This window comes from Panthera onca, chromosome A1 (assembly GCF_046562875.1).
Source record: "Panthera onca isolate mPanOnc1 chromosome A1, mPanOnc1 haplotype 2, whole genome shotgun sequence".
In the NCBI taxonomy this organism is placed as follows: Eukaryota; Metazoa; Chordata; class Mammalia; order Carnivora; family Felidae; genus Panthera; species Panthera onca.
The window spans coordinates 72,680,509-72,708,032 of record NC_138339.1 but is presented as its reverse complement, the minus strand read 5'-3'; the positions used below and the strand labels follow the sequence as shown (position 1 = coordinate 72,708,032).

At 34.6% G+C, this 27,524-nt stretch overlaps 1 long non-coding RNA gene across 1 annotated transcript; it reads right to left on the bottom strand.

The window, feature by feature from the left end:
* LOC132680148 (uncharacterized) lies at positions 1 to 27,258 on the bottom strand. The gene is made up of 3 exons (XR_009610543.1): positions 27,148 to 27,258; positions 25,222 to 25,297; positions 1 to 127 (listed from the first exon to the last, which is right to left on the bottom strand). It is a non-coding gene; the product is annotated as an uncharacterized LOC132680148 (long non-coding RNA).
* Positions 27,259 to 27,524: the final 266 nt, after the last annotated feature.

Here is a 27,524-nt window from a genome sequence, read left to right as displayed (position 1 = left end):
CAAGCCAAGGGACACCAAGGATGATCTGCAGCCACCAGAAGCTGGAATTGAGGCATGGAACAGATTTTTTCCCCCGAGCCTTCATAAGGAACCAATCTTGCTGACATCTTGGTTCTGGCCTCTAGATCTGTGGGAAAATACATTTCTGTTATTTTAAGCCATCAAGTTGTGGTAATTTGTTAGAGCAGTCCTAGAAAACTAGTCACTATTTGCTGCCCATAATAAGGACCTGTTCTCTGATGAGAATGACTGAAACCAAGTTGCTGATTGAACCTGCACTAACCAGATTGCACTAATTACTGCCTGCTTAAATCTATCATCATTCCAGATGTTGCAATACATTCATCAACATAGACTGGAACTCTATGTGTACTATTTCCAGGTTATAGGACTGATGCTCCAGTTTCATCAGCTGACTTTGTCCATACCACTATGGCCCTTAACATTAATATGAATAATATTTGACTTTCTAGATCATTTGAAGTCTGAAAGTGGTATGAATTTTATTGCAAAAACCACTCAACAATGGGCTGAGTGTCCTTTAATGGAACTTCCACAGTACCTAAGATACATAAACATCTGGTATTGCTGAATACTGGAATAGTCTCCTCAAATATTACTCAAAAATATTTCTGATTCTATATCCATTACCTCTTTCTGGTCTTAACAATACATTTTGGTTATATAAATGCAGCTGTCCCCAGAAAGAGTTCATCTCCTCTTATTCTTAGCAGTGATCAGAGGGTAATGAAAGAAGTAATAAGTTGAGTACATTGTTTGCCAAGTCCTCTACAGAGACATATATAAGGTACATAATAGGTCTCTATTAGTTTTATGAAAGTTCCTTTGTCTCTTTTCTCCTGGTTCTTCTGGATGAAAGCTCTGAATGTAAAGAGGGTATGTTTAGAATAAACGTTATAGGATAGCTCCTAGAAACACCAGTTTTTCAGAGGCAGCGGAAACAATTATCCCACCACTTTTACAGGGAATAGATTAAGTCCTTGAAAGTATAGGGGGAAGAATAACTTTTTTAAAGCTATCCCTAGAGCCCTCTTCCTCATGAAGTAAAATACACTCTGGATTTTTTTTCCTACTCTCATTCCTGCAGTCCTCTGTGGTGGGCAGAATTATAAGTTGGCTTCTATCTACTCCATGACCTCCCCTACTGTTGTGATCATTGCCTTCCTTTCTCCTTGAGTGGAATGGGTTTTGAGACCAGCTTCTAAATAGTAGTATGAGATGTGATGAGATGTCTCTTCCTTGATTAGGTTACATTATATGGCAGTGATAATGGGCTTTGACTCCTGTGATTATGTTAATAGATATATTACAACTATGCTTTGCTAGCATGATCAGAAAAAAATCCCTTTGTTGGCTTAAAGAAGTAAACTTCTAAGTGAGATGGCCCATAGAGAGAGCCATATGGCAAGGAACTGCTCCTAGCCAATAGTCATAAAAAAAAAAAAAAAAAAAAAGACTTCAGTTGTACAGCCACAGTAAATAAACTCTACCAGCGACAAAAATGGGCTTGAAAGTAGATCTTTCTCCATTGAAGCCTGTGATGTGATGTGAACACAGACCTAGACAGCACCTAAATTACAGCTTACCAAGACCCTGAAATCAGAAGGCCCAGATAAGCTGTGCCCACACTGCTCACATACAGAAACCATGATATAATAAGTGTGTGCTGTGTTGAGATGCTAAGTTTTTGGTGATTTGTTATGCTACAATAGAAAACTAACATAAAATGTCTTAATTCTTCTATTGGATATCATCACCTCCCATGGCAAATACCACCTGATTGTTGGAATGGACAAAGGACAGGTTGGTCTAACTTCTCTTAGGAAATACCTCAAGAACAAAGGGTAGGTTCAATTACTCAGACTGAATACAGACTTTAAAGACTTACCAGTACAAAAGGAAATGCACCAATGGAGCAATGGAGGCAACTGTGACCTCTGCTAATGCAGGTCCCATTTGGAGGACCTCAACAATTCTAAATCACAATTACTTTCCAGGGGTACAATGTGCATCTTTGGGACTGTTTCTTGTGTATAATCCAGGCATTAACTTGCCTCCCTCCCCAAAACAATGATGTGCACTTTAATGGTGGTCATAACAGACCTGTAATTGCTTAAGGGGACACCACCTGTAGATCACGTAGCACTCAGACCTTGAGAGGTTCTCTCCTAAATTGGATATCTCTTGGACACTTAGAAAAATTTCTCGGGGAGGGAGTATTAATGTTATCATATACACAGTGCAGGTAAATGTCTCTATAGTGGGAATTATACAATTAGAAAAGGTGTTATGAAATGAGTTTATAACTCATTAGCTAAAGAGATCAGTGATGCCATCTCAGACTCAGCTCACTAACTAGGACAGATGCGGATGACAGAATTACCTTAATTGTCCCCTTTGTAAAATAAGGTAAGTCTATATATTTATTAATATATCATGTTGTAGCTTAATGAATACCTTAGCTGAGAGGAAAGGTCAATATAAAAATGCCAATTAGATAAAAAAAAAAGACACTTAGTATTTTAAGTTAGACACTGGTAGTTTACAGAATTTTTTGACTATTTCAGTCTGGGACTGTTAAAGGCATGGTTGAAACAAATGACAAAGATTGGTCCCATCATGCACCTTGAAGTTCCATTGGTGTAGACTTAATTAAATGGCTGAATTAAAACAACTGAATTGATTTGGTCCCAGTCTCTGATCATCAGGTTATTTAGAGTGCCTAGTAAAGAGGTTTAGCCATGAAAAAAAAATCCAGTCCCAGGATGGTACAGAAACAAGGAGTGGATATTGTTAGGAGACACTTCTCAACAGATCTCTAGCATTTCTGTATATCTAGAAAACAGAAGCATGTAAAGATGCTCATGTGGTAAACAATCTTGAAATACAGAGAGTTCATCTCCTTTCAGAGCAAACAGTCATGCTTATTGCTCATTATAAATTATTTGGATTTTCTGAGCTCAAGGCTTCTGTCCTATAATGTAACCTAGATGCAGGCATATATCAGGGTAGCTCTGTGTGGCTGAATAGGACTTGAAGTGCAGGAGGAATCAATGCAAATATTATGTTCACATTCCATGCTGTAATGTGAGAAACAGTCCTTTGCTCTTACCTAGAAGTCCTGCATGTACCTTCTGAGAACATACTTAAAAAACTGTGGCAGGCTAGCCATTTAGCTTATAAATAGGGTAAAATCTTAAATCTTTTATTGTTATTTAAAGATTTTAAAATACCTTATTTGTTGTGAAATTTGAGAATGCTTATAGCCAGGGAAGAATTTTTATATCCAATTTTTAAAATCAGTTAACTTTACTAAAGAAATAGAAACAATGACATTGTTTGCATTTGTATTATATCAGAAATAAAATCATATTCTTTTAGCTATGTACTTAATCACTGTTGTTTGAGATTTTTTTCCTCAGTGATAGAGTTTAATTATGTTTTCCAACAACTAACAACTGTCCATTTATTTCTCCATTTTCTCATAAAAAATATTTTAAAATATTATCTGATCAAGAGCCAAAAATAAAAATAGTTTACAGTATATAAATTGAATAATAAAATATTTCTTGAGCTACCATACTTTAGGAAGTGATTAGGATTAACCATTTTGAGAATAGGTAAAGACCTATGCTTGTAGTTTTTACACCATAAAATTCATACCATTTTGCAAATTAACATTTTCCTTATAATATGATCTCTCAGTACATTCACATCTACATCATCCATTTTATCATGGTCTGGTGTATAGATATATTGTAATGCATTTAATAATTCTCTTATGATGAATAATTTGGTGATCTCTCATACTTATTTTTGTGTTAATATAAACAATACTGAAATGAACATCTTCATTCCTTAGATTCTCTAGAATACATTCCTGAAATTGGAATTGCAGGATTACATATAATTTAATTAATTTTCCTCTCTAATGTTTTAAAAATTTAAGTTAATTTATCTTACATCTAAATACCCTTCCTTAATATACAAAAAGTTGAAAAACTATAACTAATGTATGCCTCTGTCATGAAGAAATAAACTGAGCTATGAAAATTCACCAAAACTTATAAAAATGCACCAAAAGCTGAACTCAAGTAAATGAAGCTTATCTTTAGAATTAGAAACAATGAATTAATTTTAATGAAATAAGTATGATAGATATACAATAATCATGAGGGAGATGATATACCTTATTATGATGTTAATTCTTTCCAAAAATTCATCTATAAATCCAATGAAGCCTTAACCAAGAGAAACTATCAGCCAAATAAAAGCAAAGTTGGCTTCTTCACAAAATCTCATTTTATGAAGTGTATAAAATACAGTTAAGGAGGTAATATGGAAACAGAATTATTATCCTCACAATCTTATTATAAACAACAGAGAAAGTATTAATGATTAACAACTGCAGTTGACAGTTGAAGTAGAGCAAAACTTTATCCCCTAAACTTAGAGAGTAAATGAACCACTTTTTACTGAAGATCTGCAATGAGTCATACCCTTTGTTGGTAGCTTTATAAATATTACATTGAACCAGTAATTAGTTCAAATGAACATACTGAGATAACCATACAAAATGTTTTATTTACTCTCTATTGCTATATTTCAACGGGTCAAAAAGAAAAAAAAGAATTACTATTGGTTCTTTAAAACACCTTTTTTTCCCCTGAAATCTCGATCTTGCACCAATTCCTGTTCAGACACCAAATGCTGACTCAGTGTCTATTATATCTCACTACTTATATTTGTGAATACTAACTTAATGCTTTGACAACTGGCTGTTTATTTCTCTGAACCAGTTACAGTTGACCTTTGAACAACACAGGTTTGAACTGTTCAGGTCCAGTTATACTCAGATTTTTTTTTGTAAATACAGTGCATTACTGTAAATGCATTTCTCTTCCTGATAATATTCTTAATAACATTTTCTTTTTTCTGGCTTGTTTTATTGTAAGAATACAGTATGTAATATATATATATAACATGTAAATATGTATTAATTGACTTTGTTATCAGTAAGGCTTCTAGACAACTGTAGGCTATTGGTTGTTAAGTTTTGGTATTTAATACTTAAGTTTAAAATTAAGTTAAACTTAATTTTAAACTTAAGTTTAAGTATTTGGTTGTTAAGTTAACCAGTGTGTTGCTCAAGGATCAATAGTAATACCATTTAAAAAATTTAATATATGTAGTTATCCTTTAGGCAAGATTTGATCTAAATACTATATTCTTATTTAGATATTCTTTACCTAGTTCATGAGACCAATTTATAATTTGATATATTTTTGAGTAAGATAGCATTTATTTAACCCATCAAGAATATTTAAATAGATGAATTTAGTGGACCAATGAAACTTACTTTCTGCCATATGAATAATATTATAGGAACAATCTAAATGTTTTCCAAAATGATGCATTTCAATAGGCACATTGGTAGATAGACTCTTAAGTGTAACCTATGAACATGCTGAATTCCTAATATTAGTAAAATCTTACACTGGCCTGAGGATTAATGAGGTGACTTCTAAATGCTTATTTATTTTAAAATAAATTTATTTATTTATTTTGAGACACAAAGAGAAAGCGTGAGCAGGGGAAGGGCAAAGAGAGAGAGGAAGAAGAGAATTCCAATCAGGCTCCACGCCATCAGTGCAGAGCCTAACACAGGGCTTGATAGCACAACTGTGAGATGATGACCTGATCCAAAATCAAGAGTCAGATGCATAACTGACTGAGCCACCCAGCTGCCCCAGGTGATTTCTAAAAAAAAAAAAAATACCAGATGAAGATAGTTTTTGGAAAACTATGATATTTATGTGTATTTTTTAAGACTTATAGCTAATAGGAATATTTATCGACCTATGTGGTTGTATCTCTTCAGGTTTATAAACAAGAGCTGAAATTAAAATGCCTCGTTGGAGCTCAACTTATATAGATTTTCATTTCACATCCGGCATTTATAGAACTTGGTATCTTATTGCCTTCTGTCACCTCTCCTTAACTATGTCAGTCTATCTCCACACTATACATCACATATTACAAGGATGTAATGCAGCAGTGGAAAGGAAAAGAGGATCCTATTTGTATTGGCATCATATATCCACTTTGAATTGAGATACTGTCTGATCAAGATCCAAGAAAAACATGAAGAGAAAAATGGACCAGGCCTCCATCAATATTGCCTTTTGAAATGATTCAGAAATGTGGTAATACTTGATATAACTGGATTTCTGTCACATTAAATAACAGATGTTCTGGGAGCTCCTTCACTACAACAATCTTCATCCCCATATCCAAATGCATTCAAAGTTCTATTAGATATAGTTAATGACCTGTTGCCCGAATTTTCCTTCTAATTAAATTATATCATCTAGGTAAATACAAGTAGGAGAAGTTAAATTAAATTAAAGGTAATTTTTTCCCTCCATTATCTTGAACACTGAGATCAAGTCTTTTTTTTTTTCAATTGAAGATTATTCGAGATACAAGGTTATTCCATTTAAAGGAGAAAATGAAGATCAGTGATAGTTTGAGTACATAAACAGCATGAAATTTTGTAACTACAGAAAGTAATTAAAATGCTGTTGGCACTTTTGTGTCATATATAATTGTTTTGTTTGGTCAAAAGCATAAGCTGAAATTAGCTTGTCTAGGCAGTCTGCCCCCAAATTATAATTTGTCTAAAACTTGTTTATTTGATAAAACCTATGTTTTAGATGATTATATTTTTGTTCTGTTTTGTTTTTACTTTTCTATTCAGGAAGGATCATGGCTTCTTTCTGAAGACATTAATAAAAGGAAACTACATTTCAATAATATCAAAATGTTTTGGAAACAAAAATGGATTATTTTATTAGCACTCAACTTAAGTTCTGAAACTACACTTTCCCACCTCATATTACTCTTGGGAAAAGAGTAGATTAAGATTTATCTTCAATTAAATTTATGATTCAAATAAAAGTTTTTGATATTTTGAAATACTGGCAAAATCCTCATTTGGATCTATTTTAAGGAATGGCTGGAAATGGTGTTCAAAATATAATGTATTAATATCTTGCACAAGCTCTAAAATATGTTAATTGTCCTACCAGAATTTCATTTGCCATAGGAACTATGCCCTTTTTATTTAAGTAACTACCTGACAATAACAGAACGGGCATGAAGAACAGAGTCTGTAGAAATGCTTTATCAAAATTAAAGTACTCAACTTTTTCAACTATCTTTAGAAAACAAAAGTTAAGTAGAATATTTATATCTAGAATACTTGAAATGTAAGAAATAAAATTTCTTCACAAATTGAATAACTGTTTCTTAACTATCCAGACAAATTTTCCACCTTTTTTATAAGATAAAAGGAATATTTTGTTTTAGTTTTAAACACAGTACAATAATCCGTCTATGTATTCTTGACATTTTTATACTAGTTGAGTAGTAGAATTTCTCATTTGTTTTGCAGTTGTTTTTAAAAGGTACTACCTTTATTTAGAAATAAATGGAAAAATCTTTGGATATTTATTAAGTAACAAGAAGATAGTGATTATAAAAAAAAACGATATTGAGAATTGAGTTGTTCCCTCTTTCTTATATTTCAGTATCTTTTCCAAGATGCAGTATTTAAATTACATAATTTTAAAAGTCTGAATACAAATATTCAGTGAACATTGACATTGAAGTCATTTTTAAATCATTATTTATCAGTTGAAAGTTTTTCTGATTTACATTTAGAATTTTATTTTAATACTGAAGTTACATGATTTGGAATCAAGAAAAAGTTAACTGTTTTTTAAAGTTTATTTAGAAAGAGACGGAGAGAGCGCAAGTGGGGTAGGGCCATGGAGAGAGGGGGAGAGAGAGAGGATCCCAAGCAAGCTCCTCGTGCTCAGTGCACAGAACCCAACAAAGGGCTTGAACTCACAAAACCACGAGATTATGACCTGAGCCGAAGTCCGGCACTTAACCAATTGAGCCATCCAGGCATCCTCTGGCAAAGTTAACTTTAAGATAATTTTAGATGATAAGAAAATTGCCCTCTGTAAATGCATATGATGTGTAACTCTGTGACCCAGTTTGGCATGTGTTTATGCATCTTAACTTTTTATACATACATATACAAAAAGACTACACAGCCAATTCTGAAAAATGGTTGTGAAAATACTAAATTATTGATTAAAATATATCCTGAGTTTTGGAGATGTTGACAGAAATGTCTAATCACTTGTGCATAATTAGAACTAGAGTGGCTACCTGTATGTGTTTCTAGGGCAAAAAATTTTTTCGCTTAAATTAAAAAAAATTCATGTGGATATTGAAAGATAAGAAAAATGACACATTTTTCTTCAAAAAGTGGGGCTATCAGGGACACCATTTCAAAAAAAGAATGTGCAATTAACAAAACAGATAAAAGTAAACTGAATATGAGACATCATGTCATATTAAAAGAACAAAGAAAACTATAAGAACTCCTAAAGAATATAAAAAGATACATTAATATCATGGCAGTGTTTAGAGAGTATATTTATTTTTACAACTATCTTCTACAGTGTGCACATAAACTATATTTATAAAGCACCAAGTTAAATGTTTATATATAACATATTTTCTTTTTTCCAGCTTCATTGAGGCATTACTGACATATAACATTATGTGAATTTAAGGTACAACATGATGATTTGCTACACATATATATTGTGAAATGATAACCACCATAACATTACTTAATATGTCCATCACCTCACATAATTACCTTTTTGTGTCTGTATGTGATAAGAACATTTAGATCTATCCTCCTGGCATCTTTCAAGTATATAATTGTTAACTATCGTCACTACGCTGTGCATGAATTCTTCAGAACTTACTCATCTTCTGACTGAAAGCTTATACCCTTTGATCAAAATCTCACCATTTCCCCCATTTTCCAGATGCTGGAATCCCCATTCTATTCTCTGTTTTTATGAATTCAGCTTTTTAAGATTGCACATAGAAGTGAGATTATACAGTATTTGTGTTTCTCTGTCTGATTTTATCTCATATAGTAGAATGCTCTCAAGGTCCATCCAGATGGCAAGATTTCCTTCTTTCATTAGGCTGAATAATATTCCATTATAAATGCATTTTATCTTAGTTGTTGTGAATGATACTGCAATGAATATGGGTGTGCACACATTGCTTTAGGACCTTGATTTCACCTCCTTTGAATATATACCCAGAAGTGGGATTGCTGTATCATATAGTAATTTTATTTTATTTTTTACTTGTGTTTTAATTTGAATCCAAGGTAGCTAACATGTAGTGTAATAATGATTTCAGGAATAAAAATTAGTGATTCATCACTTACATATAACACCCAGTGCTCATCCCAACAAGTGCCCTCCTAACGCCCATCATCCATTCAGTCCCTCTCCCCACCAAACACCCCACCAGCAACCTTCAGTTTGTTCTCTGTATTTAAGAGTCTCTTATGGTTTGTGTCCCTCTTGTTTTAATCTTATTTTTTCTTTCCTTCCCTTATGTTCATCTGTTTTGTTTCTTCAATTCCACATATGGGTGAAATCATATATTTGTCTTTCTCTGACTTATTTCACTTAGCATAATACCCACTAGTTCCATCCATATTGTTGCAAATGGCAAGATTTGATTCTTTTTGATCAAGTAATATTCCATTGAATATATATACCACATCTTTTTTATCCATTCATCAGTCAATGGACATTTGGCCTCTTTCCATACTATGGCTATTGTCGATGCAGCTGCTATGAATATTGGGGTGCATACGTCCCTTTGAACCAGCATTCCTGTATCCTTTGGGTAAATACATAGTAGTCAATTGGCGGGTCATAGGGCAGTTCTATTTTTAAGTTTTTGAGGAGCCTCCACACTGTTTTCAAAAGTGGCTGCACCAGTTTGTATTCCCACCAGTAGTGTGAAAGGGTTCATCTTTCTCTGCATCCTTGCCAACATCTGCTGTTGCCTGAGTTGTTAATTTTAGCCATTCAGGCAGGTGTGGGGTAGTATCTCATTGTGGTTTTTATTTGTATTTTCCAGATGATGAGTGATGTTGAGCATCTTTTCATGTGTCTGTTAGCCATCTGGATGTTTTCTTTGAAAAGTGTCTATTCATGTCTTCTGCCCATTTCTTCATTGGATTACTTCGTTTCTTTGGGTGTTGAATTTGATAAGTTCTTTATAGATTTTGGATAATAACCCTTATCCAATATGTCATTTGCAATTATCTTCTCCCATTCTGTCAGTTGTCCTTTAGTTTTGCTGACTGTTTCCTTCTCTGTGCAGAAGCTTTTTATCTTGATGAGGTCCCAATAGTTCATTTTTGCTTTTGTTTACCTTGCCTTTGGAGACATGTCAAGTAAGAAGTTGCTGTGGCCAAGGTCAAATAGGTTGTTGTCTATTCTCTCCTCTAGGATTTTGATGGCTTCCTGTCTTACATTTAGGTCTTTCACTCATTTTGAGTTTATTTTTGTGTATGGTGTAAGAAAATGGTCCAGGTTCATTCTTCTGCATGTCGCTGTCTGGTTTTCCAAACAGCATTTACTGAAGAGACTGTCTTTTTTCCATTGGTTATTCTTTCCTGCTTTGTCAAAGATTAGTTGGCCATACATTTGTGGTTCTATTTCTGGGTTCTCTAATCTGTTCCATTGATCTATGTGTCTGTTTTTGTGCCAATACTATACTGTCTTGATGATTACAGCTTTGTAATACAGCTTGAAGCCCGGAATACTGATGCCTTCAGCTTTGTTTTTTTTATTTTTAATTTTTTGAGGAACCTCCATTATATTTTCCATAGTAGTTGCACCAATTTATGATCCCACCAACAGTGTGTAGGATTCTGTTTTCTCCACATTAGTGATGTCACTTATGACCTCTTGTCTTTTTGATGATAGCCATTTTATCAGTTATGAAGTGATATCTCATTGTAGTTTTGAGTTGCATTTCCCTAATGATTAGTGATGTTGAGTGTCTTTTATTGTACCTATTGACAATTGGTAGGTCTTCTTTGGGAAAATATCTATTTGTCCCTAAGACCATGTTCTAGTCAGATTATTTGTCCTTTTGGTATCGAGTTGTATGGGTTTCTTACATTTTGGATATTAATTCTTAACAGTTTGAAAATATCCATAGGATGTCTTTTTGTTTGTTGATTATTTCTTTTACTATGCCAAGTTTTTCAAATTTGATTCATTCCCATATTTATTGTTTTCTTCTGATGCCTGTGTTTTTGGTGTCATAACCCAAATCACTGCCAAGATCAATGCTATGTATCCTTCCAGGAATTTTGCCATTTCAGGCCTTATGTTTTTGAGTCTTTAATCTTTACAAGTTAGTTTTTGTGAGTAGTATAAGATAATGGTCCAGTTTTATTCTTCTGTATATGATTATTCAATTTTCTGAAAATATCTTAGTGAAAAGATTATCCTTTCCCCATTGAATACTCTTCATTCCCTTGCCAAGTATTAGTTGACCATATATGTGGGAGTTTATTTCTGGATTCTAAATTCTGTTCCATTGGTCTATGTGCCTATTTTTATGCCAGTATTACAGTGTTTTGATTAGTACAGTTTTGTCATATGGTATGAAATGAGGAAGTGTGATGCCTCCAGCTTTGTTCTTGTTTTTCAGAACTGCTTTGGCTATTCAGTTCCATACAAGTTTTAAGATTCCATATACACTTTAGGATATAATTTTTTTCTATTTCTGTGAAAAATGTCATTGAAATTTTCATAGAAATTATATTGAATCTGCAGATAACTTTGGGTAGTATGGACATTTAAAAATATAAATTCTTCTAATCCATGAACACAAATAGCTTTCCATTTATTTGTGTCTTCTTAAATTTCTTCATTAAAGTCTTTTACTTTTCAGTACACAGATCTTTCACTTATTTGGTTAAATTTATTCCTAAGTATTTTATTGCTTTCGAGGCTATTGTGATTTGAATTGTTTTTCTTGTTTAGCTATTTCATTGTTAGTATATAGAAACACAACTGATTTATGTATCCTAAAAATTCAATGAATTAATTTAACAGCTTTAATAGTTTTTGGTGAAGTCTTTATGGATTTTCTATATATAAAAACACATCATCTGCAAAGAGACAATGTTATTTCTTCCTTTCTGATTTTGGATGTTATGTTGAGCTATATACTCCTTCTGTATCCAATTTGTTGAGAGATTTTATCATGAAAGGATGTTAACTTTTGTCAAGTGCTTTTTCTACACTTATTGAGATGATTATAGGAATTTCATCTTTTATTCTATTAATGTGGTGTATCACATTTATTAATTTGCATATGTTGATCCATCTTTGCATCCTAGGAATAAAACCTACTTGATCATGATGTATGTTCCTTTTATAGTTCTGTTGAATTTCATTTGCTAATATTTTGTTAAGAATTTTAGCTTCTATATTTATCAGGGATATTGGCCCTCAGTTTTTTGTAGTTCCCATATCTGGTTTTAGAATCAGTGAAATGTTGACCTCATACAATGAGTATTCTCTCCTATTAAGATTTTGGAAAATTTCCAGAGGTACTGGCATTAATGTTTCTTTGAAGATTTTGTAGAATTCACCAGTGAAGCGATCTTCATTGCTGGGGTTTTGTTTGTTGGAAAGTTTTTGATTACTGATGCAATCTCCTTACTGGTTATTGGTCTGTTTGGATTTTTTATTTCCTCAGGATTCAGTATTGTTAAGTTTTATGTTTCTAGGAATTTGCCTGTTTCTTCTAGGTTATTCAACTTGTTGGCATATTAATTGTTCATAGTAGTCCCTTCAATTCTTTATATTTCTGCCATATCATTTTTATGCCTCCTTTTTCATTTCTGATTTTATTTACTTAAGCCCTAGCTCCCGTTTTCTTAGTCTAGATAAAAATGTGTTAATTTTGTTTCCTTTCACAAACAAGGTCTTAGTTTTCTTACTGTCTTCAATTGTTTCCTGTTTTCTATTTTATTTACTTTTGATCTCATATTTGTTGTGTCCTTCCATTTGCTGACTTTGTTTTGTTTACCCTTTTTCTATTTCCTTGATGTGTAAAGTTAGGTAATTATCTTGATCTTTTTTTCTAATCCAGAGGTATTCAAAAAGATAGAGTTTGAACTCTCAACAAAGAGGAAGTCACATTATCTGAGATGCTAAGATTCCCATATACCATTAACACATAATAATATCCAAATTAGCATCTATCAAAAATCACATCATTTCAAAAATACTACTATGTAGAGAACATTGATTCTGAGGCACAGACCCGGGAGATGGCAGCCAGGAGGACAGTGGGCTCACCTTGTCCTGCTGATCGCTTAGATACCACCCACATCTGCCAGAAAACCACCAGGTGACTAGCAGAATGTACTCTGCAGAGTAAAGCATAGACAAGAGACCCATAGAAGAGGGAAGGAAGGACAGAAAGGCAGTGCATGCTACATGGACTGGAAGGGGGGCTGGGGCGTTGGAGGGGCAGCCTGCCTGGCAAGGCAGAGGCCCAGAAGTCTGGATTGCAAAAGTGGAGGGGCTGGTCTCTGTGAGTTCTGACAGCCAGCAGGACTTAACATCTGGAATGTTAAAAGTCAACAGTGCTGCTCTCAGAGAGCAGGGAGGGCAAGAGGACACAGGGAGGGAGAGATGTTGAGCCCCAGAAGACAGAGCTCAGCTCAGCTCGGTTGGGTAACAAAGGCACTGGCAAGTGCCATCTCCTTCTCCCATCCCCCAGTAGAAATTCCAAAGGGAACCAGTTCCCGTCACCGAACTTGCTTGCACCGCTCAAATGCCCAATGCTGTGCTTCTGTGGATCCATCCCTCCAATGGGCCTTCCTACCTCCCTGTGCTGGAGTGCCCCTCCTGCAGGGGACCACTGATAGCAAAGCCTGCCCCTCCTGCTCCTGTCCACCTTGTGGATCCATCCCAGCTAATACACCAGATCCCATCAAAGCAGCACCACAAGCTTGGCAGTATGCAAGTAGCCCAGACAGGGGCCACACCGCTCCACAGTGAGTCCTGCCCTTGGGAGAGGGGAAGATAAGGTACACACCAGTCTGACTGTGGCCCAGCGGTGGGCTGGGGGCTGGCTTTGGGACTGCAGCCCTGCCCACCAACACAAGTTACTCCTGACAGCACAGGGGAAGTGCTCTACAGTTTGGAGTCACTACAGGGACTATCCAAAATGACGAATCGGGAGAATTCTCCTCAAAAGAAACTCTAGGAAGTAGCGACAGCTAACAAACTGATCAAAAACTATTTAAGCAATATAACGGAACAAGAATTTAGAATGATAGTCATAAAATTAATCGTTGGGCTTGAAAAAAGCATAGAGGAGGGCAGAGAATCCATTTCTACAGAGATCAAGGGACTAAGAAATAGTCATGAGGAGCTAAAAAATGCTATAAATGAGATGCAAAATAAAATGGAGGCGGCCATAGAAGAGACTGAAGAGGCAGAAGAGAGAACAGTTGAATTAGAAGATAAAATTATGGAAAAAGAGGAAGCTGAGAAAAAGAGAGATAAAAAAAATCCAGAAGTATGGGAGGAGAATTAGAGAACTAAGTGATTCAATCAAATGGAACAATATCCGTATCATAGGAATTCCAGAAGAAGAAGAGAGAGAGAAAGGGACTGAAGGTGTACTTGAAAAAAATCATAGCTGAGAACTTCCCTGATCTGGGGAAGGAAAAAGGCATTGAAATCCAAGAGGCACAGAGCGCTCCCTTCAGACGTAACTTGAAACAATCTGCATGACATATCATAGTGAAACTGGCAAAATACAAGGATAAAGAGAAAATTCTGAAACCAGCTAGGGATAAACAGGCTCTAACTTACAAAGGTAGACCCGTGAGAATAGTGGCAGACCTAACTACTGAAACTTGGCAGGCCAGAAAGGAATGGCAGGAAATCTTCAATGTGATGAACAGAAAAAATATGCAGCCAAGACTCCTTTATCCAACAAGTCTGTCATTCAGAATAGGAGAGAAAAAGGTTTTCCCTAACAAACAAAAACTGAAGGAATTCATCACCACTAAACCAACCCTACAAGAGATTATAAGGGGGATTCTGTGAGTGAAATGTGCAAGGACCACAAAGTACCAGAGACATCACTACAAACATGAAACCTACAGACATACAATGACTCTAAACCCATATCTTTCAATAATAACACTAATGTAAATGGGACTAAATGCTCCAATGAAAAGACATAGGGTATCAGAATGGATAAAAAAACAAGACCCATTTATTTGCTGTCTACAAAAGACTCATTTTAGACCTGAGGACACCTTCAGATTGAACATGAAGGGATGGAGAACTATCTATCATGCTAGTGGAAGTCAAAAGAAAGCTAGAGTAGCCATACTTATATCAGACAAACTAGACTTTAAATTAAAGGCTGTAACAAGAGGTAAAGAAAGGCATTATATAATAATTACAGGGTCTACCCATCAAGAAGAGCTAATAATTATAAATATATATGTGCCAAATATGGGGGCCCCCAAATATATAAAACAAATTATCACAAACATAAGCAACCTTATTGACAAGAATGTGGTAATTGCAGGGGACTTTAATACCCCACTTAAAGAATGGATAGATCATCTAGACACAGGATCAATAAAGAAACAAGAGCCCTGAATGATACATTGGACCATATGGACTTGACAGATATATTTAGAACTTTGCATCCCAAAGCAACAGAAGATACTTTCTTCTTGAGTGCACATGGAACATTCTCCAAGATAGATCACACACTGGGTCACAAAACAGCCATTCATAAGTATAAAAGAATTGAAATCATACCATGCACACTTTGAGACCACAATGCTATGAAACTTGAAATCAACCACAGGAAAAAGTCTGGAAAACCTCTAAAAGCATGGAGGTTAAAGAACACTCTACTAAAGAATGAATGGGTCAACCAGGCAAGTAGAGAAGAAGTTTAAAAATATATGGAAACAAATGAAAATGAAAATACAACAATCCGAATGCTTTGGGATGCAGTGAAGGCAGTCCTGAGAGGAAAATACATTGCAATCCAGGCCTATCTCAAGAAACAAGAAAGATCCCAAATATAAAATCTAACAGCACACCTAAAGGAACTAGAAGCAGAACAGCAACGACACCCCAAACCCAGCAGCAGAAGAAAAATAATAAAGATCAAAGCAGAAATAAACAATATAGAATCTAAAAAAACTGTGGAGCAGATCAATGAAACCAAGAGTTGCTTTTTGAAAAAATAAACAAAATTGATAAACCTCTAGCCAGGCTTCTCAAAAAGAAAAGGGAGATGACCCAAATAGATTAAATCATGAATTTAATGGATTCTGAAAAACTTAACAGAAGACCATGGGGGAGGGGAAGGAAAAAAAAGTTAGAGAGGGAGAGGGCCAAACCGTAAGAGACTCTTAACTGAGAACAAACTGAAGGTTGATGGGGGTGGGAGGGAGGGGGTGGGTGGGTGATGGATATTGAGGAGGGCACCTGTTGGGATGAGCACTGGGTGTTGTATGGAAACCAATTTGACAATAAATTTCATATTAAAAAAAAAGAAACTGAAAAAAATAATTCTGAAGCACAGAAAATTATCTGCCCTTGTGATTCATTTAACAAAGATTTTAATTTAGTATTATGTGACCAATAAAAGATTAAATCACAAACTGAAAATTTGAAGCAAAGAAAATTTTGTGTATTCTGTAGTTAGTATGTGTGGTAATACTTTCATTTCTCCTCTTCTCAGTTCTGCTTTCTAAGCTGATGTTCAGATAAAATTTTGGAGAACTTAAACATTGTTGAGAAACTTGTAAGACTAATGTCAAAAAATCCATAAAAGTTTTTTGTTGATGGAAATATATCCATTGCATCTATAATTTAAAGGGAAATGTGGCATAATATGCTCTGAGTCATGTGAGAAAATTATTTTCCTATAAGGGACAAATCTATGATTTAGTAAGAATTGTTTCCCCATTTTTTGATTATTCTATCCCGCAGTCATATTTCCTTCTAATAAAAGGCTATATAAATGTTTTGTAGTCTATATTAATAGCTAAGATATAATGTTTATATACTCATGAATGATATCATTCTCTGAAGGAGAAATTAATCAATATTGACCCACAATAAAATATTTATAAACTGACATATGTCAAATTTCCTATTTATATATAACAAAGGCTGTAAAATCACCACAACACTTAACACTAAATCCACCCAGGGGCACCTGGGTGGCTCAATCAGTTTAGCGTCCAGCTCTTGAGTTTGCTTCAAGTCATGATCTCACAGTTCGTGAGATCAAGCCTCATGCTGGACTCTGCACTGACAGTGTGGACTCTGGTTGGGATTCTCTCTCTCTCCCTCTCTCTCTCTGCCTGTTTCTTTCTCTCTCTCTCTCAAAATAAATAAATAAACATTTAAAAATAAATACACCCTAATTATGACCAAGTAATTTGAAACTTCAGAATGAACACACAAGTACAGGTTTTCTGTTTTTATTATCCTAAAGTCCACATGTCTCTCATGACACTATTACTTTGCACATATTGTTTCCTTCTAGCTCTTTTTTTCATATGTGTTTCAATAAATTGTAGATATTGAAAGGTCTTCTAGGAAGTCTTTGTTATCTTCCTATCTCCTCACCTCCTACAGCTTCTCTTTTCCTCTAATATACTAGTACACTAGATGCTCAACTCTATTACTATACTATTTTAAATTCTTTTCTACAAATCAACATAGAGTATTCTTTACAAAGCTTTGTACCCTTAAAAAATCTGCATATATTGCATAATTTAGTGAACTGCATTATAATATTTAATAAATGAATAAAGTAATAAGTCAGAGAACAAAGTATTTAAAAAGTGGAGCAGTAAAAGTGGATTTACAGAAAAATGAAAATAGCAGTTTGCAATTTTATTTTATTTATTTATTATTATTTTTTAATGTTTACTTTTGAGAGAGACAGAGAGCAAGAGCATGAGCGGTGAAGCGGCGGAGAGAGAAGGAGACACAGAGTCCAAATCAGGCTCCAGGTTGTGAGCTGTCAGCACAGAGCCTAATGCAGGGCTGGAACCCATGAACCCTGAGATCCTGACCTGAGCCAAAGCGAGAGGCTTAACCAGCTGAGCCACCCAGGTGCCCCACATCTTTAGATTTTAAAGATGGCATTACAGGCAAGAATTTTTCACTTATATTGGTGCAGCTGAGAAGACTGTTACATCAAAATCACTCTCTCTCTCTCTCTGTCTCTGTCTTTCACTCCACACAGAAACACTGTTCTGAATGTTCTGAACATGATGATTAACTTAGTCTGATGCTGGTAGAGTTTGAGAAAGCTTTATCACCTTAATTTTAAATGGCACCCTGTTTTCTGAAGTTGTTGTCCAATGATTCATCATTATTATATGGCGTGTTCACTCAATCTCTTTTTGCCTCAGTTTATGTTATAAAAATGTTTCCATTTCTTTCCTTTTTCTGCCCCTGTTCTTTCCAGTTAAAAAATTGTCCATTCATAAATTCCTTGGCTAATTCATGAATTTCCCCAATGTTTTCACTTTGTTGTTTAAATATTGAAGAAGAACTTAGGTAGCAATTACACCTTCAAGAAGTGGATGTTAAGCCTCTATTAGATTCACATCCAAAGAGTGTAAGTTATGTTAAACTCTATAAAGTTTCTGTTTGTTAAGGAAGTTGACACCACACTGCAACTGACACTGCATGACAACTGTGTGACTTCTAACATTATTAAAAATAAATAAAAGCCATCAAAAGAGAAGCATTTGTGTAAAACACTGATTTTATAGGACAACCTGAAGTTGAACATGTTTTCCATTATTTTTGAGCTCTGATGGCCCTGTTTGCTTCTTTCTTACAAAGCATAAGTATTTCCATTTGATTATAGTTACTTGCAACTTGTTGTAGTTACTTTAGTAGACTGCAAGCCTCTTGATGGAGGAGAGAAGAGCACTGAAGTATTTGTTTTTCTCATCTTTGCGAGTTACTTACATGGCATGAAGGAGAGAATAGTATCCTTTGCTTTATTCTGAGAGGGAAGTGATTTGCTTGTTCATCCTTTCCAAATCCATCTGATTTGAAGAAAAACTTATGGAAGAATAGAGTTTCCCCATGTGTTGTAAGTGCTTAAAAGCAAGTGTGTTTAAAGCATAAAGTTTTGAAGTAGTCTACTCAATTTTTAACAGTTATCATCTGGAAATGGGGATGTCTATCCTAACATTTTTTCAACTGTGGTTCTTGAACTACCTCAGTAAATACTTACAGGTATTATTTATATATGGCATGCGTGAATCTTCATTTTCAACAGTGTCCTGTGTGATACTCATGCATGCTAAATTGAGAGAATCTAGTATGGCCTCTGAGAAAGTGACTACCTAAAAATAACACAGGTTCTCAAAGATAAAACAATAAGACTGGTTTTGAGAATGAATGTTTAACACTCAGTGCTGCTCAAAAACCTAGTCATGTTGTTGGGAGTAGATCGCTGATTCAATTTCATTGCTGGTAATCAGTCTGTTCAAATTCTCTATTTCTTCCTCCTTTAGTTTTGGTAGGTTATATGTTTGTAGGAACTTATCCATTTCTTCTAGCTTATTCAATTTGTTGGCCTATGATTTCATAATACTCTCTTACACTTGTTATTTCTGTGATGTTGGTTGCTATTTCTCTTCTTTCATTTCTAATTTTATTAGGGTCCTCTCTCTCTTTCTCTCTCTCTCTCTCTCTCTTTCCACCTTTCTCTCTCTCTCTCTTTTTCATGAATCTGGCTAAAGGTTGATCACTTTTGGTGATCTTTTCAAAGCACTAGCTTCGGCTTTCATTGGTCTATCCTATTGGTTCTTTTTAGTGTCTGTATCATTCATTTCTGCTCCTATCTTTACTATTTCCTTCCTTTTGTTAGTTTGGAGTTTTGATTGTTCTTCTTCTTCTAGCTTCTTTAGGTGTAAGGTTAAGGCGTTTATTTGAGATTTTTCTTGCTTCTTGAGGTAGGCCTGTATCTTTCCTCTTAGAGTGACTTTTCTGCACCCCAAAGATGTTGGAAATCTGTTTTGATTTTCATTTGTTTCCATGTAATTTTTTATCTATTTATTTTCTTGTTTACCCCATTCATTGTTTAGTAACATGTTATTTAACCTTCATGTATTTGTGATGTTTTGAGATTTTTGTTTTTGTTGTGGTTGATTTGTAGTGTCATAGCTTTGAGGTCAGAATGACTTTTATCTTTTTGAATTTGTTGAGACTTGTTTTGTGGTCTAATATGTGATCTATTCTGGAGAATGTTCCATGTGCACTTGAAAAGAATAGGTATTCTGCTGTTTTAGAATGGAATGTTCTGAATGTATCTGTTAAATCCATATGGCCCAGTAAGTCATTTAAAGCCATTGCTTTCTGGTTGATTTTCTGTTTAGATGATCTGTCTATTGATATAAATTGGGCGTTAAAATTCCCTATGGTTATTGTATGACAATTGATTAGTTCCTTTATGTTTGTTATTGACTGTTTTATGCAATTGGGTGCTCCCATAAATATTTACAATTATTATATTTTCTTGTTGGATTGTACCTTTTATTCTCACATAGTTCCTTCTTTGTCCCTTGTTACAGTCTTGGTTTTAAAGTCTATTTTGTCAGATATAAGTATTGCTACCCTGGCTTTCTTTTGATACCATTTGCATGATAAATGTTTCTCCATCCCCTCACTTTCAATTGGCAGGTGTCTTTAGGTCTGAAATAAGTCACTTGTGGTATATGGGTCTTGTTTTGATCCACTGTGTCACCTTATGTCTTTTGATTGAAGCACTTATTCCATTACATTCAAAGTAATTATTGATAGATATCCATTTATTGCCATATTATTACTGGTTTTGTGGTTCTTTTTTGGTTTCTCTCTGATCTTTTCTTCTCTTGCTCTCTTTCACGGTTTGTTGACTTTCTTTAGCGATATACTTGGATTCATTTCTCTTTATTCTTTGAGTATCTATTACTGGTTTTTGATTTTTGCTTACTATTTGCATATAACATCTTTTGCGCATAGCAATCTATATTAAGGTGATAGTCACTTAAGTTTGAACTCGTTCCTTACTCCTCTCATCCTCACCTTTTAGGCAGATGGTGTCATACTTTAAATACTTTTATTTTGTGAGTCCCTTCTCTTATTTTTATAGATATACTTATTTTACTGCTTTTATGCTTTCTAGTTTTCTTTCTTTTGTTTGTGGTCTTTTCTTTTTGCTCAGTGTCTCCTTTAATATTTCCTGTAGGGTTAGTTTAGTGGTCCTGAAGTACTTTTGTTTTAGTTTGTCTGAGAAACTCTTTATCTTTCCTTCTATTGCAAATAATATCTTTGCTGGATACAGTATTCTTGGCTAAAGACTTTTCCTTTCAGCAGTTTGACTATATCATGCCATTCCCTCTGGAGTGCAAAATTCCTGCTGAAAAATCCACTCTCAGCCTTATGGGGTTTCCCCTGTATGTAACTGCCTTGTTTTCTCTTGCTCCTTTTCATTTTTTTTTCTTTATCACTACTTTTTGCCATTTTAATTACATGTGTCTTGGTGTGGACCTTCTTGAGTTGTTTTTTTGAGGGGAATCTTTGTGCCTCCTGGATCTGGATATCTGTTTCCTTCCCCAGGATAGGAAAGTTTTCAGTTATTATTTCTTCAAGTAAGTTTTCTGCCCCCTTTTCTCTGTCTTCTTCTTCTGGGATCCCTATAATGTGAATGCTGTTACACTTGAGGGAGCCACTGAGTTCCCTAAGAATATTCTCAATTTGCATAATAGCTTTCCCTATCATTTGCTCAGCTTGGTCACTTTCCATTTCTCTGTCTTTTAGGTCATTAATTCATTCCTCTGCTTCCTCTAGCTTGTAATTTATTTCATCAAGTTTATCTTTAATTTCATTTATTTTGTTTTCATCTCTGATTGGTTCTTTTTTGTTTCTTTGTTAAGGGTTCCACTTATTTCCTCTACTCTTTTCTCAAATCCAGAGAGTATATTTATTGTTATTACTTTAAGTTCTCTATCAGGTATGTTACTTATATTCATTTCCCCTAGGTCTCTTCCTGTGGTTTGGTCCTTTTTTTTTTTTTTTTTTTTTCATTTGGGACATATTCCTTTGTGTTCTCCTTTTGTCTAACTCTCTGTGTTTGTTTCTGTGTTTAGGAAAATCAGCTACATCTCTTCTCTTGATGGTAATGGCCTTATGTCCAATATGACTAGACATATTAACAGGTAAATTCTACTAAACATTTAAACAGGAGTAAATACCAATAATTCTCAAACTATTCCAAAATATAGAGGAGGAAAGAAAACTTCCAAATTCATTCTATAAGACTAGTATCATCCTGATACCAAAACCGGATAAAGACACCACATAAAAAGAGAACTACAAGCCAATATCTCTGATGAACACAATGCAAAAATCCTCAACAAAGTACTAGCAAACAGAATCCCACAATACATTAAAAAAAACATACACCATAATCAAGTGGGATTTATTCCTGGGGTGTAAGCATGGTCAATATCCACAAATATGTCAACATGATACATCATATCAACAAGAGAAAAGATAAAAGCCATATGATCCTTTCTTTTTTCTTTTAATGTTTATTTATTTTTGAGAGAGAGAAAGAGGGAGAGAGAGACAGAGCATGAGTGGGGGAGGGGCAGAGAGAGAGGGAGACAGAATTTGAAGCAGGCTCCAGGCTCTGAGCTGTCAGCATTGCTGAAACTCACAAGCCATGAGATAACCTACTGAGCCACCCAGGCACCCCTGATCATTTCAACAGATATATAAAAAGCATTTGAAAAACTTCAAAATCCATTCGTGATAAAAACTCTCAACAAGGTAGGTCAAGAAGGAGTATATATTGACAATGAAAGCCTTGTATGGAAAACCAAGAGTGAACATTATACTTAGTGCTGGGAAACTGGGAGCTTTTCCTTTTAAGGTCGGGAACAAGAGAAAGATGTTGACTCTGACCATTTTTATTCAACATACATCTGGAATTCCTAGCTATAGCAACTAGAAAACATAAATAAATAAAATGCATACAAATTAGTAAGAATGAATTAAAACTATTTGCAGATGACATGATATTCTATGTAGAAAACCCTGAAGACTCCACCAAAACACTCCTAGAACTGATAAATGAATTCAGTAAAGTCATAGAATACAAAATAAGGTACAGAAAATGGTTGCATTTCTATACATGCGAATACTTCTATACATGTTATACTCCTATAACAATGAAGCAGCAGAAAATAAAATGAATAAAACAAACACATTTATATTTCCACCAAAAGCAATAAAGTATCTAGGAATAAACTTAACCAAGGAGGTAAAAGACCTGTGCATTAAAACTATAAAAAATTGATGAAAGAAATTCAAGATGACACCAAGAAATGGAAAGACATTCCATGCTTATAGACTGGAAGAAAAATGTTAAAATGTCTGCACTACCAAAAGCAATCTCCAGATTTAATGCAATCCTTATAAAAACAGTAACAGCATTTTCAAAGATTTAGAATAAACAATCCTGAAATCTGTATGGAACCACAAAAGACCCCGGATAGCTAAAGCAATCTTGAAAAAGAAAAATGAAACTAGGGTATCACAATTCCAGATTTCAAGTTACATTACAAAGGTATAGTAACCAAAAAATATGGTATTGGCACAAAAATAGACACATGGATCAAGAGAAAACCCAAAAATAAACCCACAATTATATGGCCAATTAATCTTCTATAAAGCAGGAAAGAATGTCCAATGGGAAAAAGACTGCCTCCTCAACAAATGGTGTTGGAAACACTGGACAGCATCATGCAAAATAATGAAACTGGACCACTTTCTTACATGATATACAAAAATAAATTCAAAAAGATTAAAGACCTAAATGTGAGACTGGAACCATAAAAATCCTAGAAGAGAGCAAAGGCAGTATGAAATTTCTCTGACATTGACCAATAGGAACACTTTTTAGATGTATCTCCTGAGGCAAGAGAAATAAAAGTAAAAATAAGCTACTGGGATGACATTAAAATAAAATTCTTTTGTACACTGAAGGAAACAATCAACAAAACTAAAATGCAACCAGTTGAATTGGAGAATATAGTTGCAAATGACATCTCTGATAAAGGGTTAGTATCCAAAATATGTAGAGAACTGATATAACTCAACACTCAAAAATCAAATAACCCAACTAAAAAATGGGCAAAAGACATGAACAGATATTTCTCTAAAAGATATACAGATGGCCAACAGACACATGAAAAGATGCTCATCATCTCTGATCATCATGGAAATGCAAATCAGAACTACAGTGAGATACCACCTCACATCTGTCAGAATGACTAAAATCAAAAACACAAGAAACAAGTGTTGGTGAGGGTGTGGGAGAAAAGGAACCTTTATGCACTATTGGTGGAAATGCAAACTGGTGCAGCCACTGTGGAAAACAATATGGGGTTAAAAATTAACTCCTCAAAAAGTCCAAAGTAGAACTACTCTAGGATCCAGTAATCACACTATTGGGTATTTACCCCTAAAATACAAAAACACTTATTCAAAGGGATGCACTCCTATGTTTATTGCAGTATTATATAACCAAATTATGGAAGTAGCCCAAGTGTCTATCAATAGATGAATAGATAAAGAAGATGAGTTATATATGCAATGGAATATTATTCAGTCATAAAAAACAATAAAATGTTGCCATTTGCAACAACGTGGATAGAGTTATTGAGTATAATGCTAAGTGAAATAAGTCAGTCAGAGAAAGACAAATACCGTACGATTTCTCTCATATATAGAACAAAACAAATGAACAAAGAAAAGAAAAATAAAGTGACAAATGAAGAAACAGATTCCTGACTAAACATGATTACTGGATGATTACTGGAGAGGAAGTGGGTAGGGGGATGGATGAAAGGGGTGATGGGGTTTAAACAGCACGTTTGTCATGATGAGCACTGGGTGATGTATGGCATTGTTGAGTCACTATATTGTACACCTGCAACTAACATAACACTGTATTTTAATGATAACTGGAATTTAAAAAAAAGTTAAAAGCCTTGCCATGTACGGCTATCACTAGTCTACCAACTCCAGTGAGTTTGTGCAAAACTGCCCATACAGGTACCATAGACTTTTCCTAGCTACAATGTATATTGGACTCATGACAATAAGGCTAAATGGTACACTTTACCTTCAAAGCAGAGAGGTGTTTTCAAACACTCAGTATCTCAGCTCATGAAACATGTAGGACTTAGCCTTTGAAAAGCCTGTGCATAGAAATGAGAAAGGTGGGCCTTAATGTCAGGAACTTGGAAACCATATTCTTGAACTCTCGTTTGAAGTTTTTAAAATAAAGTGAATTATTAGGTGGCTTTACTGAATGCTCAAGGGTTGAAGTAATTTCAATCTATGCTTGATGTAAAGTTCAAGTATAAAACTGAATCAATTTTTTTCTTCTCTACATTTCTTGACCAAAAGATTTAAAAACATGTATATAGGATAGTGAATTTACAGAGTAATATTGTCGTTTCAATTTTATTGCTTATCCCTCCAGAAAGCACTATAAATTACTCCAGAGAATGGAATAAACTTTCATTTAGACATATGTGGCAAAAGAGAAAGAGAAAGAATGCAAAACTGTAATAGTGACAAAATATTTTCAAATATCATAATCTCCTTTTTTTTGATACTACCATTTACAAAGTAAGCAGATATTTTATGTATCAGAAATCATTATATTTCAAGTAATAGAAAAACGAGCTAATTCAGACTTTTAAAATAAAGGGAATTTTTAAGTCACTTCACTGTACAATGTGTGGGTTATTCTAGTTTCAATAGAGGCTGATATCTTGGGTTCCAGCAATATAAACAGGACATGCATCACTCTCAGCTATTTTTCCTTAATCTTGCACCCATTTTGTGAGGCACTCTGCCTTTGCATTTGCAAATAGGGTGTTAGCCTCTTTTACTACATGCTCCCGTGTTCATAGGCAGCAAGAAAGAGAAATTCTGCTTTCTTAACAGCCAAATAAAAGCCATATAATTGAGACCCATAAGCTCTGTTTGCCCTGACTATTTCATATTTACTAACCTGGAAAAATTATCTTGTCCAAAAAGGTAGGTCATGTTGACTGGATTTAGCCAATCTTTGGGCACCCACTAGAAACAGAGGTGGAATAATCTATCCCTCATAAACATTGTAGGTGGGAAATTCCGGGTACTCTTAGAAAGATGATTAAATGATAAAATGCCAACTAGTGGATGTCAAATATATTATTGAAAATGGATACTTTTTAAGAAAAATTGTTTAATAATTTTTTGAGTTTTTTTTTGAAGAGCCAGAACTTTCTTTCTTACCTCAAATTGGGCTATAGAAAATTTTCTGACTGTTAAATTGTCTTTCATGGTTAGAGACCTAGCTTTTCATTATTTAGTGAGCTAGGTGAGTATAACTACTCATCCAAAGTTCATATTTAGATTATCTTTTATTTAGAAATAATGTCAACTGCAGGAAACCAACTACATTGGCTTAAAAAATATGCTATCTCCCACCCCCCCCCACTCCATGTAATGTACAGTCAGAAGGTAAGCAGTTAAGAAGGTGGTCAGGTTTTCAGTGGCATAAGAGACAGGATATCTGTGATTCTCTATGCCCTTGGTTGCCACTAAGTGCAATAACTTTATACCTCCAGAGACCTTGCCAGCAACTGGAGCAGAAAGAGGAGGTAAGCAGAATGGGCTTTGGCATCAGAAATTATCATACCTCCTTGGCCACTCTAGCTTTAAGGGACTCATAGAACATGAGGACTTTTGTTTTTCTACAAGAGTAAAACTGAGCAAGAGAGAAAGAACAGGAAGAAGGTGCTAAGTGAGTCAACCTATATTGTCTTCTCCAGATAATATTCTCTATTTTTTTATTGCATTAACCTATTTAGTAACAAAGAAGAGGCCAATCCTAAAAACATTAAAAGCCTGAGCTATATTAAGCCTAAGTCTAATGTAAAAAATCTAGTGATAAAACAGATCCACTTAAGGGCTTTTAAGTTTCTTGCTTTAGGCTAGACTAAGATTTATTTCACAAGGAAATTAGAGGTCAGAGGGGGTGCTCAGTACTTACCATTGCTGGTAACTATATACAGGTACAGTCTTCAAAAATGAACTGTATACATTACTCAATTATAAATATAAATGGTCCCATGGTGTAGGAAAACTTGGTTGACTGTCATACCATGGTAGTCATCTTAAAGCCTGTTTTTTAAAAGCGCTGGATTTTATGTGAAGAACAAAGGCTTAAGAGTTTCAAGCACAATAAGAACATTCCATTTAGTTTAAACATTCTTCTTGCGCACAGGAGAGTCTGAGCAAGAAGGCTCCCTCCGTTTTCTTTTTCAGATTCACTTTCCCAGTAAGGGAAAAGCCTATAAAAAAGGATAATGCTTAGTAGATGATCACACTTGACCAGAATTTAATGAGAGAGATTTTTTTTGTGTGCAT